This window comes from Schistocerca gregaria, chromosome 5, assembly GCF_023897955.1.
Source record: "Schistocerca gregaria isolate iqSchGreg1 chromosome 5, iqSchGreg1.2, whole genome shotgun sequence".
In the NCBI taxonomy this organism is placed as follows: domain Eukaryota; kingdom Metazoa; phylum Arthropoda; class Insecta; order Orthoptera; family Acrididae; genus Schistocerca; species Schistocerca gregaria.
Genome location: NC_064924.1, coordinates 313,166,707 through 313,183,449, shown reverse-complemented (window position 1 = coordinate 313,183,449; position 16,743 = coordinate 313,166,707). Strand labels below are relative to the sequence as shown.

The following is a 16,743-nucleotide window of genomic DNA, read 5'->3' as shown; positions in this document are numbered from 1 at the left end:
AATTTCCGATACACTCGTCCGGAAATCACAAATATTACTTTACAAAAAGAAAGCAGATGAGAGCCCTCATCTCTCCTTCACAAATAGTCGGAGTTCCCGGAGCTGCTATGTTTCCGTAATGAAAAAAAAAAAAATACAAAAAATGTCGTGATTAGGGCCCCCCGTCGGGTAGACCGTTCGCCGGGTGCAAGTCTTTCGATTTGACGCCATTTCGGTGACTTGCGCGTCGATGGGGATGAAATGATGATAATTAGGACAACGCAACAGCCAGCTGGGAATCGAACCCAGGCCCTTAGGATAGACAGTCTGTCGCGCTGACCACTTTTTTAATTATTAATCTCATTTTGTTCGTTTTCGTTCGTTGTATCTGCTCGGGGCGGACGTCGTAAGTCATCCGTCCATATTTGTCCTTGATCGGTTAGCTCAGTTTTTTTTTATTACAGTGGGCTGAGCTACCGTGCCGGCAATCACTCAGCTACCGGGGACAGACTGTTTCCGTAATGACTACAGGTATCGCACAGTCTCCCTAGCAAGCATTGCCATGGGTTTACATCGCCTAGGTCAGAGTACCAGAGCGCGTAGGTAAACCTGCCTTTCGGCTTCACCATGTCCGTAGCAGGCTGTCGACATTGGCCTTTAACTAAAGAACTATCGATGTGAAGTTAAACCTTCCGATTAAGGTTTGCATAAACGTATCATCAAAACTCCCCCAAGCTAAAACACTTCTCCTTTCGATTTAAGACAGCGAACACTCCAAGAAATAATAAACGTTATCAAAAAAAAAAAAAATGTTTCAAATGGCTCTGAGCACTATGGGACTCAACTGCTGTGGTCATCAGTCCCCTAGAACTTAGAACCAATTAAACCTAACCAACCTAAGGACATCACACACATCCATGCCCGAGGCAGGATTCGAACCTGCGACCGTAGCAGCAGCGCGGCTCCGGACTGGAGCGCCTAGAACCGCACGGCCACCGCGGCCGGCTAAACGTTATTAGCCCGTGGCAACATATCATCCTTTCGTTTGGAAATTTCAACATAATTGCAACCAAGTTAGGTGCGTCCCTTCTACACTGCACAATACTATTGTCAGAGAAATGAGGAGTGTGTGTGTGTGTGTGTGAGAGAGAGAGAGAGAGAGAGAGAGAGAGAGAGAGAGAGAGAGAGAGAGAGAGAGAGTCAGTGTTACACCACTTAGCTCGCATCCCACTAAATGGGCACCCTCGCCCCTTTAAGTGTTCCTCGCCTATCGTTGCTTCACTGCCTGAAAGATAACGTCTACCCAGGTGCTGCTCCCATTGTCTTGGTCTGGCGCAGACTTAATTACTCGCGCGGGAGTGTAGGAGTTACAGCTCCGGTTCTCCAGGACGACGGCTTGATGTGTAGTGCTAGCTGGCTCGATTCGTCTACTTCGTGTCTCATTAAACCGGACCGGTTCCGCATCAGGCTCTGCCCATTTCGTTCAGCGTAGGTACGGCTTCATTGCCAGCATAAACTCTGAACAAAACAGACACCACGAACGTTCAATTCGAATAAAAGAAAGAATTGTTACTGTTCATATCCTACCATGATCTCAGCATGCACTACGAATATAAACACAGTACACTAAGGTATTTGTAAATAGCAACACAATGGAGGAATCGTCAAAGTTCGTCTTCGTATATCCGAGAGAGATAGTTGCAAAAAAAAAAAAAAAAAGAGCAGTAAAGCTGTCTGTATGCTTAAAACCAATATTGAGTGAAATTTAATGTGCCATGAAGCGGAAACAAACAGGAATTGAATGAATGGAGACCAGATAAATCAAATTTCATACTGGTTTAGTGTCGCAAGCTAGTTGCCGACCATTGAAAACACACGCATATTAAATCTACATCTACGTCTATATACTCGGCGAACGGCTGTTAAGAGCGTAGCAGAGGGTACGTCCCACTGTACTAGTTGTTAGGGCTTTTTCTCGTTCCATTCACGTATGGAGCACGGGCAAAAATGATTGTTTAAATGCCTCTGCGCCTTCTGTAATTAATTTTTGTCCTCGCGATCCCTGTGTCAGTGTCGCCCTAACCGCCATCTGCTTCCCGTCTGCTGTGCAGCGAGCTACCTTAATTTAAGTATTAACTGTATTTTTCTTACTTGTCACTTCTTCTTCCGTGTGTTTTTGCTTTTAGGAAGCTTTAATTGTCGAACGCTATTAATAGTGTTCCATAGATTTCGTGTTTGTTTTGAATACAGTCAGAGAGAGTCCCTTTAGTCAACCATAGTGCCAGTAGTGTTAGTGTTTGTTTTCAATACAGCCTAGAGACAGGTAGTGCTATTTTCATTTTTTTCTACAAGAAGTGGCTAGCAATCACAGTTTAGTCAATAATCAGCCACCTTTAGTGAATTAGCAGTCTAGTTAAAAGTTGATTAAGTCTCTGCAGCAAATTGATTCCTTAGGATGGAGAGGATGTGTGACTGCTGTGTACGGACGCAGGAGGAACTGACCACTCTTCGCGAACAGCTGAGCGTGTTGATGGACGCGGTCAGCCTTCTTCAGGCTGCTGCCTCGGAGTGTAGCGGCAGTGGGGAGTCTGGTGCGTCGCAAGATACACCCCAGGTGTTACATGCTTCACCCACTGTTCCTGCTGTCGAGACATCTTCGCTGGTACCGGGCGCGGTTGGGCCACACTCTCCCCAAGGGGAGTGGCGGGTTCAGCGGCGTTCGCGGCGTTCGCGGCGCACGAGGCGGAGGGTAAATGTGGAGGCTGGCCGTGTGGCATCGCCCGCTCTGCCTGTGAGTGGACATGTGGTTGCTCCTTCAGCAAGGTCCGAGCAGGCACACGGGAGGAGGGGTTTATTAGTTATTGGGAGCTCCAACGTTAGGCGGGTGATGGAGCCCGTTAGGGAAATAGCGGAAAGGTCGGGGAAGAAGGCCAGTGTTCACTCTGTCTGCTTGCCGGGGGGTCTCATCCGAGATGTGGAGGAGGCCCTACCGGCGGCGACAGAGAGCACTGGGTGCACCCGACTGCAGATTGTTGCTCATGTCGACACCAATGACTCTTGCCGTCTGGGTTCAGAGGTCATCCTCGGTTCGTACAGGCGGTTGGCGGAATTGGTGAAGGCGGAAAGCCTCGCTCGCGGGGTGGTATCAGAGCTAACTATTTGTAGTATCGTTCCCAGAACCTATCGCGGTTCTCTGGTTTGGAGCCGAGTGGAAGGCTTAAACCAGAGGCTCAGACGATTCTGCGGAGAGCTGGGGTGCAAATTTCTCGACCTCCGCTATCGGGTGGAGAAATGTAGGGTCCCCCTGAATAGGTCAGGCGTGCACTACACGCCGGAAGCGGCTACAAGGGTAGCGGAGTACGTGTGGAGTGCACATGGGTTTTTTTAGGCTAGAGAATTCCCTCCCTAGGCCCGACAAGACGCCTCCTGAGACGCGGCAAGGTAGGAGTAGGCAAAATGCAACAGGGAATAACAATATGAATGTGCTAATAGTAAACTGCAGGAGCGTCTATAGAAAGGTCCCAGAACTGCTCTCATTAATAAACGGTCACAACGCCCATATAGAAATAGGGACAGAAAGTTGGCTGAAACCAGACGTAAACAGTAATGAAATCCTAAACTCAGATTGGAATGTATACCGCAGAGACAGGCTGGACATTGAAGGGGGAGACGTGTTTATAGCGATAAGAAGTGCAATAGTATCGAAGGAAATTCACGGAGATCCGAATTGTGAAATGATTTGGGTGAAGCTCACGGTTAAAGCAGGCTCAGACATGGTAACTGGATGTCTCTATAGGCCCCCGGGCTCAGCAGCTGTTGTGGCTGAGCACCTGAAGAATAATTTGGAAAATATTTCTAGTAAATTTTCCCACCATGTTATAGTTCTGGGTGGAGATTTTATTTTGCCGAATATAGACTGGGAGACTCAAACGTTTATAACGGGCGGCAGGGAAAAAGAATCCAGTAAAATTTTTTAAGTGCCTTATCTGAAAACTACCTTGAGCAGTTAAACAGAGAACTGACTCGTGGCGATAACATATTAGACCTTCTGGTGACAAACAGACCCGAACTATTTGAATCAGTTAATGCAGAACAGGGAATCAGCGATCATAAAGCGATTACTGCATCGACGATTTCAGCCGTAAATAGAAATATTAAAAAAGGTAGGAAGATTTTTCTGTTTAGCAAAGGTGACAAAAAGCAGATTTCAGAGTACTTGATGGCTCAACACAAAAGTTTTGTCTCAAGTACAGATAATGTTGAGGATCAGTGGAAAAAGTTCAAAACCATCGTACAATATGCGTTAGATGAGTATGTGCCAAGCAAGATCGTAAGAGATGGAAAAGAGCCACCGCGGTACAACAACCGAGTTAGAAAACTGCTGCGGAAGCAAAGGGAACTTCGCAGCAAACATAAACATAGCCAAAGCCTTGCAGACAAACAAAAATTACGCGAAGTGAAATGTAGTGTGAGGAGGGCTATGCGAGAGGCGTTCAATGAATTCGAAAGTAAAGTTCTATGTACTGACTTGCAAGAAAATCCTAAGAAATTTTGGTCCTATGTCAAAGCGGTAGGTGGATCAAAACAATATGTCCAGACACTCTGTGACCAAAATGGTACTGAAACAGAGGATGACAGACTAAAGGCCGAATTACTAAATGTCTTCTTCCAAAACTGTTTCACAGAGGAAGACTGCACTGTGCTTCCTTCTCTAGATTGTCGCACAGTTGACAAAATGGTAGATATCGAAGTAGACGACAGAGGGATAGAGAAACAATTAAAATCGCTCAAAAGAGGAAAGGCCGCTGGTTCTGATGGGATACCAGTTCGATTTTACACAGAGTACGCGAAGGAACTTGCCCTCCTTCTTGCAGCGGTGTACCGTAGGTCTCTAGAAGAGCGAAGCGTTCCAAAGGATTGGAAAAGGGCACAGGTCATCCCCGTTTTCAAGAAGGGACGTCGAACAGATGTGCAGAACTATAGACCTATATCTCTAACGACGATCAGTTGTAGAATTTTGGAACACGTATTATGTTCGAGTATAATGTCTTTTATGGAGACTAGAAATCTACTCTGTAGGAATCAGCATGGGTTTCGAAAAAGACGGTCGTGTGAAACCCAGCTCGCGCTATTCGTCCACGAGACTCAGAAGGCCATAGACATGGGTTCACAGGTAGATGCCGTGTTTCTTGACTTCCGCAAGGCGTTTGACACAGTTCACCATAGTCGTTTAATGAACAAAGTAAAAGCATACGGACTATCAGACCAATTGTGTGATTGGATTGAGGAGTTCCTAGATAAGAGAACGCAGTATGTCATTCTCAGTGGAGAGAAGTCTTCCGAAGTAAGAGTGATTTCAGGTGTGCCGCAGGGGAGTGTCATAGGACCGTTGCTACTCACAATATACATAAATGACCTGGTGGATGACATCGGAAGTTCACTGAGGCTTTTTGCAGATGATGCTGTGGTGTATCGAGAGGTTGCAACAATGAAAAATTGTGCTGAAATGCAGGAGGATCTGCAGCGAATTAACGCATGGTGCAGGGAATGGCAATTGAATCTCAATGTTGACAAGTGTAATGTGTTGCGAATACATAGAAAGATATGTGCCTTATCGTTTAGCTACAAAATAGCAGGTCAGCAACTGGAAACAGTTAATTACATAAATTATCTGGGAGTACGCAATTGGAGTGATTTAAAATGGAATGATCATATAAAGTTGATCGTCGGTAAAGCAGATGCCAGACTGAGATTCATTGAAAGAATCCTAAGGAAATGCAATACGACAACAAAGGAAGTAGGTTACAGTACGCTTGTTCGGCCACTGCTTGAATACTGCTCAACAGTATGGGATCCGTACCAGATGGGGATGATAGAAGAGACAGAGAAGATCCAACGGAGAGTAGCGCGCTTCGTTACAGGACCATTTAGTAATCGCGAAAGCGTTACGGAGATGATAAACTCCAGTGGAAGACTCTGCAGGAGAGACGCTCAGTAGCTCTGTACGGGCTTTTGTTGAAGTTACGAGAACATACCTTCACCGAGGAGTCAAGCAGTATATTGCTCCCTCCTACGTATATCTCGCGAAAAGACCATGAGGATAAAAACAGAGAGATTAGAGCCCACACAGAAGCATACCGACAATCCTTCTTTCCACGAACAATACGAGACTGGAATAGAAGGGAGAACCGATAGAGGTACTCAGGGTACCTTCCGCCACACACCGTCAGGTGGCTTGCGGAGTATGGATGTAGATGTAGATGTGGGAGCGATATGTACATGATTGTACTACATCGCTAGACTCAAAATCTAAAACCGGTTCTTGAAATTCTGACAACAGATTTTCCCGGATTAGTTTCCGTCTGTCTCAGTGTCTGCCACTTCATCCCTTTATGTGTGTATATACAGCGTCCTGTCCATATCCCGCACTGTCGTTCAGAGTGAAGTACAAGAAATTTCGAATAATTTTGAAGTCGGTAACTAGAGCAAGAGCGATCTTGTATCGTAATGTAACAAAAAGCAGTATCTAGTTCATTGCAGCTGACGACGGGTGCCTCTTAGCACGTACAGTGCTGCGCTGCGAACGTAAATTCTCCTACATTTCTTCTTCAGAGTAAGGTATGTGGTCTATAATAGACGACTTTCATAACGAGGAAAGTCCTGTTTGCTTGTGCTAGCCTGTTTATATCTTCGTTTCGTCCGCGATGCGTAATTTTGCTTGGAAGGTGACAGGATTCGTGCATATCGTCAGGGACGTGTAAGCCAATTTCGATAATTCCATCGCTAATATAATTTCTGCTACCCTTTGTTACTTTCATGTTTCTTCAGTTTGCTCTCAATCCATATTATGTTGTCATTAGACTGTTAATTACATTTAAAAGGACCTGTAAGTCTCTCTCAATTTCACTGAGGTAGAAACTTCCTCAGCGAATCTTACAATTGGCATTATTCTGCTCGTAATCTGAATGCCACTCGTGCATCTTTGATTCATTTCCGTCGTTGTGCCTCCATTAAACAATTGGACAATAGATGGAATCCCTTCCTTGCACTTTTTTTAAAACCCATCACTTCTCAAGTTTCATCATTTTGAATCTCTCTTGGGTCTTCTACAAAATGTATGCATCACCTATATTTCCGTATAGCTGACATCTGCAGATAAGCAAAGCTGCACGAAAGTGGCTCAAAGAATTTAGTAAATTATTTTTATCATGTAGGTAAGAACAAACATAGTGTATTTTGCAACTGAACGTTTATTTTGTTATCAACCTATCATTTTTAATCAATTGTATAGCAATCATCAGTTGCCTATGAAATAATTCTTTAGGTATCTGAAGTATCCCTACACTACCACGTAATGAGGAACTGACGATTAGACGTCCTGAGAGGCGGAAAGTATAGTTTTGTCAGTAGACAAGCAGTAAGAGCAGATTGAGCTGATCAGGAGAGCTGAATGACTTCGATCGTAGACGGGTCGTTGGATGCCAACTGAGTAACAAATTCATAAAGGACGTTTAAAATTTTCTAAAGCTCCCCACGTCAAATGTTAGTGATGTGAATGTGACGTGGAAATGCGAAGGGACGACGACACCTAAACAAAGACCAGGTGGACCTCATGTTCGAATGGACAGGGACCGTCGAGTATTGCGGAGCGCGCGTGTAAAAAATCACATGAAGTCAGTGTAAGGAATCACTCGTGAGTGCCATAGTGCTACCACTAATCCGACTACCACAAAGATACTTGTGTAGAGATTTAAAAAGAATAGCGTTTAGTATTAGAGCAGCTACACATAATTCATTTATTTCTGTAGTTAATGCTAACCGACACTTGAGGTGGCGTAAAGATCGACGCCACTGGAAAATGGATGACTGAAAACACTACTCTGTGGCACTCCGATGGAAAGGTTTGGGTTTGGCGAGGGAAAGGTTTTGGTTTGGTGAGTATCTGGTGAATGTTACGTGCCTATAACGCTAGCCATTTAATACGGAGGAGATGGTGGTAGGGTATGGGGGGGGGGGGGTTTCTCTTACCTAGGATGCGGTCCCCTTGTTTCGCTTTAGTAAAATCTAAATCCGGAAAGATATAAACACGCTTTACAGCATTGTGTAATGCGCAAAATAGAAGAAAATTCGTAGACGACAAATTTATGTATCAATATAACACTGAAACCAGTCGTAAAGTAAAATTTTTGAGGCAATGGTTTGTGGACAGTAACGTTCTTGAAATTGCTGGGATACCGAGTCGCAATCTGAACTCAATGGGGCACCTTTGGACTACTTAGAAAGTCGACTTCGCTCCAGATCCCAGCGTCGATCATTACTAACTTAATGGTTTCGGGTGTCGAGGAAGAAAGCGATTCTGTTCCTCCATAGGCATTCTGACACTACGTTGGAAGTGTCCCCAGGAGGATTCAAGCCGTCGTGTAGGCGAAGGGTGGACACAATATCTAATGCATCTGATCAGATAATGTACATACTGTCCAGTCACATTGCGACCACCTGTCAAAAACCTTATGCAGGAAAGGAATCAGTGAGGTTCTGGAAGGTACCAACAGGGATCTGGAACCACGCCGACTCGAGCACCGCGGCAACTGCGTTAGGTTTCACACTACTGGATCCGTGGCGGGAACAGCCCAACTGACGTGTCTCAAGATTGCAACTGGGTTTAAACGCAGGGAGTTTGGTGGCCAGTAGAGTATGGTAAACTCATCCTGGTGCTCTTCGAATGACGCGCACACACACACAGTGTGCTGTCAAATGTTGCAGTTTCCTGCAAGTAGACGCCACAGTGCCAGGGAAAAACAAATTTGCATGTAGGGGTGGACATGGTTCCCAGGGATAGCTGCATACATGTACTGATCCATTGTACCTTCCTCAATGACGAGATCTAACTTTAACCTATCCATTTCCCTTTTTAAATTTTCTAGCATACCTGCCCGATTGAGGGATCTGACATTCCACGCTCCGATCCGTAGGACGCCAGTTTTCTTTCTCCCGATAATGACGTCCTCCTGAGTAGCCTACGCCCGGAAATCCGAATGGGGGACTATTTTACTTGCGGAATATTTTAACCCAAGAGGTCGCCATCATTTAACCATACAGTAAAGCTTTATGCCCTCGGGAAAAATTACGGCTGTAGTTTCCTGTTGCTTTCGGCCGTTCGCAGTACCAGCATAGCAAGGCCGTTTTGGTTAGTGTTGTAAGGCCAGATCAGCCAATCATCCAGCCTGTTGAACCTGCAACTACTGAAAAGGCTGCTGCCCCTCTTCAGGAACCACACGTTTGTCTGGCCTCTCAACAGATATGCCTCCGTTGTGATTGCACCTACAGTACGGCTGCTTGTATCGCTGAGGCGCGCAAGCCTCCCCACCATTGGCAAAGCCCATGGTTCATGGGGGGGGGGGGGGGGGGGGGGGTTCCTCACTTCATCACTTCCTCCACGTTCAAATTCACTTAAATTTTGATAACCTGCCTTAGTAGCAGCAGTAAACGCTCTGACAACTGTGCCAGACTAGTTGTCTTACAAAGGCATTGCCGACCACAGCACCGTATTTTGCTGTTTTCATATCTCTGTACTTGCATACGCATCTCTATACCAGTTTCTTTGGCGCTTCATTGTAGAACACTAGTGATTAACTAACGGGAGTTCGGTTGAAAACCAAATAGTCAGATGCAAAAAAACTCTAAATATTTATTCTTACCTACGTGGCAAACGCAACTGAAGTAGCGACTGAGGATGAATCGCTGCAAACATCAACAACAGTTTCTTACTACGTGGGTGCTTGCCATCCACTGTTCCTCCCAGTCCGGGAGCATAACGGTTCAGCGGGAGATGTTGGCCGGAGGAGCCGGGATCGGTCGCCTACGCAGTGGGGCGCATCGTTTCCGATTTGGCGGTCGGTCTGCGGTAACGGGCCAGCTGGAAGGCGACCCCTGCCCGCTCCGTCCAGTGCAGTACCGTAACGCGCCGCAGACTGCTCGCCTGCCGTGGCGGACGCCGCTGCTCCGACCGCGGGGCGCCGTGTCTTTGTCAAACAGCTGCCCAGGTCTGGGCGCACCGTTAGCGCTGCAGTCGCGGCGCCGTCCGCATCACAACCCTCTGTAGCACCGGCGTTTCTGGGCTACGGTTATGTACAAATGTTCCACTCGAGCACCGTGACTTTCGAATCATTAGGACAAGGCGAGCCAAAGGTTGCGTTTCATTGGCAGGACACTTAGAAGATGCGACAAGTCCACTAAAGAGACAGCTTACACTACACTCGTTCGTCCTCTGTTAGAATATTGCTGCGCGGTGTGGGATCCTTACCAGGTGGGATTGACGGAGGACATCGGAAGGGTGCAGAAAAGGGCAGCTCGTTTTGTATTATCACGTAATAGGGGGGAGAGTGTGGCAGATATGATATGCGAGTTGGGATGGAAGTCATTGAAGCAAAGACGTTTCTTGTGGCGGCGAGATCTATTTACGAAATTTCAGTCACCAACTTTCTCTTCCGAACGCGAAAATATTTTGTTGAGCCCAACCTACATAGGTAGGAATGATCATCAAAATAAAATAAGAGAAATCAGAGCTCGAACAGAAAGGTTTAAGCGTTCGTTTTTCCCGCGCGCTGTTCGGGAGTGGAATGGTAGGGAGATAGTATGATTGTGGTTCGATGAACCCTCTGCCAAGCACTTAAATGTGAATTGCAGAGTAATCATGTAGAAGTAGAACATAACGTGCAAGTACGATCTACACATTCTGAAACACAGCAACAGTATATACCGACAACCAACGATAGAAGAAAATTACTACATACAAAAGGCTATAGTGGAAGGCCAAAATGTTCTAACCGAAACGACCACACTCTCTTAACAGCTCTGAGGGAACTGACCCAGGACACGGAACAGAAAGCACACACACGCAAAAGAACCACTTCTCCGTCACACACAGAGACAAATAAGGTTCAGAAGTCGTCGTAACCCCCGCTAAAGTTTTCATAGCCTACTCGCAACATGCGATACACCTCTCGCGACACACGAGAACAGCAAGATGGCATTAATCTTCTTGATCATAAACAAAGTGCGAAAGTTTTGTTCTTCTATGTACAGTATCAGCTACATGGCGTCCAGCAAACGTGAGTACACGAATAACTAATTAACAGCCCAGTACATACCGAAACTGGATTCCACGACACTACCGCAACCCTAAGTGTATATTGCTGACGTACTAAGTTCACCTTTAAATATTTGTTAACTACCAGCCGCTCACAGAGTTGCAGATGACATGATGTACGCTGAGAAAAAAACGACAATAGAAAAAATCATAGAAAGTATGCCGCAAAAAGCGAGATTAATTCTTAAAAACACGCCACAACATACAATAAATAAGGTAGTATGAAAGTATCCATAGAAAACTATATTTCAAAAAACGAACAGTAAAAATGTAACAATGTCTTAATGTGTCTGTATAACTACGATACTTCCTGAATGTTTTAGATTTTAAAAAACCACCGATGACTGATATTTGTCGCTGAAACTACACTCATGCTCATAAATTAAGGATAATTGCAGAATATGATGCCACACAACGTGGCACTGCACAAAACTAGCGCTAATAGCATAGGCACATAGGGAACATACACGACACAGCTCTGTAAGTCCACGGCATTGGTGATAAGTTTGAGAAAATCGTACCGAAACACACATGCTACAAAACACCACTGTTTCCAGCGCATGTACCCCGACATCAATATGGGATATGATCACCAAGCACATGTACACAGGCCGCACAATTGGTTGGCAAACTCTGGATCAGGTGGTTGAGTAGCTGCTGGGGTATAGCCTCTCATTCTTGCACCAGTGCCTGTCGGAGCTCCTGAAGTGTCCTCAGGGTTTGAAGACGTGCAGCGATACGTCGACCAAGAGCATCCCAAATACGATGGATGGGGTTTAGGTCTGAAGAACAGGCAGGCCACTCCATTCGCCTGGTATTTTCTGTTTCATGGTACCTCCTCTATGATGGCAGCTCTATGGGGCCGTGCGTTATCATCCATCTGGAGGAAGGTAGAAACCACTGCACCCCTGAAAATGCGGACATACTGTTGCAAAATGACGTCTCGATTCACCTGACCTGTTACAGTTCCTCTATCAAAGACATGCCGGGATGTACGTGCACCAACCATAATCGCTCGCACCCCACACCATCAAACCACGACCTCCATACAGGTACCTTCCTGGTTCACGCCAGATGAAAACCCGGCGAGAATCACTGTTCAGATATACCTGAACTAATCCGTGAACATAACCTGGAACCACAGTTCCAATGACCACGTACTGAGTTCTTGACACCTGGCTTTACGGACTCTCGTGTGACCAGGGGTCAGTGGAATGCACCTTGCAGCTCTCCGGGCGAATAAACCATGTCTGTTCATTCGTCTGTTCAGTCGTCTGTAGACTGTGTATCTGGAGACAAATGTTCCTGTGGCTGTGTTAAGATCCCGAGTAAGGTTACCTGCAGTACTCCGTGGCCGTCTGCGGGCACTGATGAGATACCGGCCTTCTTATGGTGTTGTACACTGTGGGTGTCTCGTACTGTAGCGCCTGGGCACGTTTCCTGTGTGCTGGAAACGTTGTCGTAATCTTGTGATCACACTTTGTTTCACACAGAGGGCCATTCATACGACCTGCTGTGTTTGACCAGCCTCCAGTCGCCCTAGTATTCTTCCCCTCATAACGTCATCAATGTGTGTTCTTTGAGACGTTTTCAACACACAGTCACCATTAGCACGTCTGAAAACGTCTGCATAGTTACTCGGTGCACCATACTCTGACATGCACCAACACACCTCTGCGTATGTGGACTGCTGCCAGCGCCACCGTGCGACGTCCGAATGTCAAATGCATCGCATTGTCATACCCCGAGGTGATTTAAATCCGCAAACCGCCCGCCAGAGCGTAACACGCGATCTAGTGTGCATTATCCTTAATTTATGAGCATGAGTGTAGTTCGGGTAATAAAGTAAGTGTTTTGCATCAAGGCGGACTCAAAGTTCCGATATTGTTATTTCTCTATACAACAGGGCCAAATGGAAGAGCTCCAAGATGAAGTTATTACTTATACCTACAATCGACTAAGGTACGGTACCGGGAATTGGTTTGCATCTGGACCCTTCGATCTGCAGACACAGTTTCAAGGACGAGGGAAAGGCTTTGCGAGCCGAAGTCAAAAATCGATAAATAAAGGAGTAAACAACTTAACTAAATAATGCAATGAGCTATAATGTCCCAAATATGAGGGTAACGTACGATTAATCATGAAAAGTGCTTTCGACAGTACAAATATCGGAACGATATATTTAATTGATACGGAAAAAATTAAAATGGCATCTGCTACATCGAATGAATGCACTTGTTTCACCTGCACAAGGAATCTGTAGGATTTCTAAGGAAAAACAAAGCTCACTGACACTTCTTAAAATTTTTCTTGCTTCTGACTATTTGAATGCAAAGAATGCCTAACGAAATATTTTCGTAAATATCGGTACTTAAAATTGGCAATGTAAAATAGAATGTATTTTAATAGAGTCTATACGAGAAGCATTTTCTCATTCGTTCTCAGTCAAATCTGATCAGTTTTGAAGGCGTTTGATTAAGTTTTTAACTTGCCTTTAGAAATAAAAGTCAAGTAATATGTCTTGTAGTAATAAAAATAAGCAAACAGCCAAATAACATTGGAAATTATTTGTCTTTGCCTTAGGTCATTCGAATGTAATACATATATATGAAATAATGACTAGCGTTGAAAAAAAAGAGCGGCAGGCGTATCAATGGCCCAAGGATTACAGTGCTCGTTCGCTATGTACATCATGTGCTCATGGCCGACACGCAAAACTTCTCTTGCACAATACGTAGCCCTAATGGGCTGTGAACTGTACAAAGTTCGAAGTAAATCCGTGATCGGAAAGTCGTGGCCTCACTTTGTTAATAACAAATTCCGTGCGAACCGTAAGTCATGGAAATATGTATCCATTTACCATTGACTGATCAGTATACCCAATTAAATTCCACTTTCATGCCAATATTGCGCCCCCTTTCTCACTTCAGGACGCACACTGACACTCGTATTCGTGTTCAGACCTCATTCGGTGGTTTTCAAAAATGTTGTCCACCTAATATGGACCTTACCAGTTACTGGAGAGCAGACGCTTTTTGATGCTATGTGCACACCATCTCTGTAATCTTAATCACCTAGTGCTGGAAGATTGTTCTACCAGGTCAGCGTTAATGTCCGTGTAAACTCCAGTTCTGTGACAGTCACATGGTAAGATGCAGAATATTCCGTCTAAATGATTTTAATGCTTTTGTTTATATACTTGCTAGCTGAATACCCGTCGATGGCCGGATATCTATTTCAAGTTCTATTGGTCCATCTCCTCATTCCTCATCCCTCTCCCGCCATCCGCCCTCCCCCTCCCCTCCCCTTCCCCCCTCCCCCTTCCCCCCTCCCCCTTCCCCCTCCCTCTTCCCACTCCCCCTTCCCCCTCCCCCTCCCCCCTCCCACTCCCCCTTCCCCATCCCCCTTCCCCTCCCCCCTCCCCCTTCCCCCTCCCCCCTCCCCCTTCCCCCTCCCCTTCCCCTTCCCTCTTCCCCCTTCCCCCTTCCCCCTTTTCCCCTCCCCCTTCCCCCTCCCCCTTCACCCTCCCCCTTCCCCCTTCTCCTTCCCCCTTCCCCTTCCCCCTCCCCCTCCCCTCCCCCTCCCCCTCCCCACCCCTTCCCCTCCCCGCCCCTTCCCCCTCCCCCACTTCCCCCTCCCCCACTTCCCCCTCCCCCACTTCCCCCTCCCCCACTTCCCCCTCCCGCACTTCCCCCTCCCGCACTTCCCCCCTCCCGCACTTCCCCCCTCCCCCACTTCCCCCTCCCCCACTTCCCCCTCCCGCACTTCCCCCTCCCGCACTTCCCCCCTCCCGCACTTCCCCCCTCCCGCACTTCCCCCCTCCCGCACTTCCCCCCTCCCGCACTTCCCCCCTCCCGCACTTCCCCCCTCCCGCACTTCCCCCCTCCCGCACTTCCCCCCTCCCGCACTTCCCCCCTCCCGCACTTCCCCCCTCCCGCACTTCCCCCCTCCCGCACTTCCCCCCTCCCGCACTTCCCCCCTCCCGCACTTCCCCCCTCCCGCACTTCCCCCCTCCCGCACTTCCCCCCTCCCGCACTTCCCCCCTCCCGCACTTCCCCCCTCCCGCACTTCCCCCCTCCCCCACTTCCCCCCTCCCCCACTTCCCCCCTCCCCCTTCCCACTCCCCCTTCCCCCTCCCACTCCCCCTTCCCCATCCCCCTTCCCCTCCCCCCTCCCCCTTCCCCCTCCCCCCTCCCCCTTCCCCCTCCCCTTCCCCTTCCCTCTTCCCCCTTCCCCCTTCCCCCTTTTCCCCTCCCCCTTCCCCCTCCCCCTTCACCCTCCCCCTTCCCCCTTCTCCTTCCCCCTCCCCTCCCCTTCCCCCTCCCCTCCCCTTCCCCCTCCCCACCCCTTCCCCTCCCCGCCCCTTCCCCCTCCCCCACTTCCCCCTCCCCCACTTCCCCCTCCCGCACTTCCCCCCTCCCGCACTTCCCCCCTCCCGCACTTCCCCCCTCCCGCACTTCCCCCCTCCCGCACTTCCCCCCTCCCGCACTTCCCCCCTCCCCCACTTCCCCCCTCCCCCACTTCCCCCCTCCCCCACTTCCCCCTCCCCTACACCCTCACCTCCCCCTTCCCCCTTCCCCCTCCCCCCTCTGCCACCATCCCACCGTCCGCCCCCCCTCCCTCCCCCGCCACCGAACCCAATGAGGTGCTGAGAATGGCGTCTTCGTCGTCTTAAAGTCATTCTTGTCTAACATCAGGTCACTACGTCGTATCTCAATGGTAGGTAACGCTCAGGACCGTTGAAGCGCTTATTTAAACCAAACGTAATTCTTATCCTCGTAGTAGCGCTGGTAGCAGCACTCTCTTACGACTGGTGCGATATTTATTACTGAGATACTTTTTTCCGTAAATGTACGATCAAAAATTTGTTTTTTCCAAGTGACCTCAAACTGTTTGCTATTACTACTCTTCTGCTGCTGCCGCTGCCACCACCATTACTACAACTACCACCCACTTGAAGAGATTTCACTGTTATTTTGTAAAGTCATCAGATGATCAAAATGACTTACAAAATTATTTAGATAAGAGATCTGTATGGAGCGAAAAGTGGCAATTGACCCTGAATAAAGAAAAGTGGGAAGTTATTCACATGAGTACTAAAAGAAATCCGCTAAATCTCGATTACGCGATAAGTGACACAAATCTGAGGGCAGTAAATTCAACTAAATACTTAGGGATTACAATTGCAAATAATTTAAATTGGAACTATCACGTAGATAATATTGCGAGTAGAGCAAACCTAAGAGTGTGATTCATTGGCATAACTCTTACAAGGTGCAACAGGTCTACCAAGGAGACTGCTTACACCACGCTTCTCCGCCTTATTCTGGAGTATTGCTGTGCGGTGTGGGGGTCAGCATCACGTCGGACTGACGGATGACATCGAAAAAGTAGGAAGAAGATCGGCTCGTTCTGTATTATCGCGAAGTAGGGAAGATAGTGTCACAGACATGCTGCGTGAATTGGAGTGGTAATCATTAAAACAAAGGCGTTTTTCGTTGCGACGGAATCTTCTCATGAAATCACCAGTTTTTTCCTCCGATTGCGAAAACATTCTGTTGGCACCCACCTACATAGGGAGAAATGAAAATCACGATAAATTAAGAGAAATCAGG

At 47.3% G+C, this 16,743-nt stretch overlaps 2 protein-coding genes across 4 annotated transcripts in view; one reads left to right on the top strand and one right to left on the bottom strand.

Annotated features, from left to right (window-relative positions):
* LOC126272753 (uncharacterized) overlaps positions 1–16,743 on the top strand; it is a 451,358-nt gene that overhangs the window by 301,030 nt on the left and 133,585 nt on the right. The window contains exon 1 of one of the 3 annotated variants that reach the window (XM_049975858.1): positions 492–510. The exons of the other annotated variants lie outside the window; for them this stretch is intronic. The gene's annotated coding sequence lies outside the window, so the exon portion shown is untranslated. Of the gene's footprint in view, positions 1–491; positions 511–16,743 lie in introns of those variants that run through there. 3 annotated transcript variants of the gene reach the window in all.
* LOC126273328 (sterile alpha motif domain-containing protein 1-like) overlaps positions 1–16,743 on the bottom strand; it is a 92,799-nt gene that overhangs the window by 8,932 nt on the left and 67,124 nt on the right. The gene's annotated exons all lie outside the window — the stretch shown is intronic.